The 1,961-nt window shown below is 40.4% G+C and overlaps 1 pseudogene; it reads right to left on the reverse strand.

Moving 5' to 3' along the window:
* Nucleotides 1–794: 794 nt before the first annotated feature.
* LOC122453914 lies at nucleotides 795–1,064 on the reverse strand (annotated as a pseudogene).
* Nucleotides 1,065–1,961: the final 897 nt, after the last annotated feature.

The raw sequence follows: 1,961 nt of genomic DNA on the forward strand, positions 1-1,961 counted from the left end.
GGTTGATAGATTGTATTCTTGTTCACAATATTTGCCGCTCCTCCCTCAGGGAAACTACACATGCCTGCCCAATGACCCCAGGTTTGCCCATGTGACTTACAGTGGACAACAAAATAAGGGCAAATGTGGTATGTGCCATTTTTGAACAGAAGAACCGAAATACCTAAAGTCACGATACTCAGACCCCAGAGTGAAGAGAACTCCTAGCAGAGCCCCAGTTGAGCCCCATCAGACCTCAGCCTACATGTAATGTGAACCAAAAACAGGTTTAGTGCCATGAGCTACCAACACGAGGGGGCTGTTTGTTATCACTTACAACAGCTAAACTTGCTAGACCTAAGTTGCTTGCATCCTTCAATGGCTTGCTTGTCTTGTGTTTCCTCTCCTCCTCAGCCTTTGATTATTTAAGGCCACTAAGTTGAAACTGGATGGACTTTGCATTGAATCCTTGCTCCATCATGATTTATTTGTGTGATCTTGGGCAAGTTACTTGACTTCTCCTCTCATCAGGGCATCTTAAAAATGAAGCAAAGGATATTAGGATATTATTTTGATTAAATAATTAATATCTCATCCATGTCTGGCATAATAAAAGCACTGGATAACAGTTTTCTACTCAACTCTATTTTTTTCACCCAAGAGGTGGGTAGAATTCATCATTGATTTAATTTTTTTGTTTTTGTTGCTCTTGGAATTTCCCAGGGACACTTCTTTTTTTTTCCCCCCAACGTTTCATATTTATTACTGAGTCTCAGACTGATAGTGAGGAAATAAGAAACATCAGGAGCCAAGCATTACAGTAGTCGTGTTCTCACGGTGATTTGGCTGCTTAAAAAAGTGGTCTTAACATGTGTGCCACTTTTATGTGCGGCTTCTTATAGACCCAGCTTGGTTCTTCTCCAATGTCTTCTCTTGGAGTTGTACCTGATTTTATTGCCAGTTTTCATTCAAATCCATTGAGGAATGGGATGATTCTGCTTTTGTTTCTTGGCCAGGAAGCGCTTGATCCTGAAAGTCTTATGAGAAGCCATGGTGAGGAGAGAACTCAACCACACATAGGATGGCGGAGAAGAGAAAAGACTCCCAGGAACACTTCTAGCTTCTGCTTTTTACTTCAAAGATTTAAGAAATATGGTTACTACTTCCAAATATGTGCTATTCTTACTAGTAGGAGAGCTAACTTACACTGTTCTCCCCCTCCACCTCTGAAGTCTCTATGCACTTTATTTGTAATTTCACAATATAATAAAGCTACAGGCTTTTGTATTTAAGACTCATCCTCATCCCCATATGCTATATTCTAAGTTCTATGAAAGCAGAAACTATATTTTACTGCTGATAACTGTGCAGGACCTAGAATACTGTCATATATGACAGTTCACAAAATCAGTAAACAAATGATGAAATTAGTTTAAGGTTATTTGGGCGTGTGTGTGTGCTCAGTCACTTCAGTTGTGTCCAACTCTTTGCAATCCCTTGGACTGTAGCCTGCCAGGCTCCTCTGTCCATGGGATTCTCCAGACAAGAATACTGGAGTGGATTGCCATGCCCTCCTCCAGGGGTCTTCCCGACCCAGGGATCAAACTTGAGTCTCCTGCAATGCAGGAAGATTCTTTACCCACTGAGCCACCTGGGAAGCCCTCAAGGCTATTTGAGTACAGAGATTTTTCTTTGAGTATGTGCCCCACTGATCTATCAAAATAGAGAAGCTTTATGTCTCAATCTTCCATAGACAGACCTTCTTGGAAGAGGCCTGACTGGTTCCCTTCACAAATTATGGCATGTGTCTGAGTGAGGCATGCAGAGCAAAGGCTCTCATTTAAAATATTTTCTCATGGTTAGAAAATATCATTTGGAAACTTAAAAGCTGTAGACGGTTTTTTAAAAATAAATAAAAAATTTTGAATTGTACATTGCTTTTGTTTTTAACCAAACTGAAGTTCCTAGCTGATTTCTGTTTG

Source organism: Cervus canadensis, chromosome 15, assembly GCF_019320065.1.
Source record: "Cervus canadensis isolate Bull #8, Minnesota chromosome 15, ASM1932006v1, whole genome shotgun sequence".
In the NCBI taxonomy this organism is placed as follows: domain Eukaryota; kingdom Metazoa; phylum Chordata; class Mammalia; order Artiodactyla; family Cervidae; genus Cervus; species Cervus canadensis.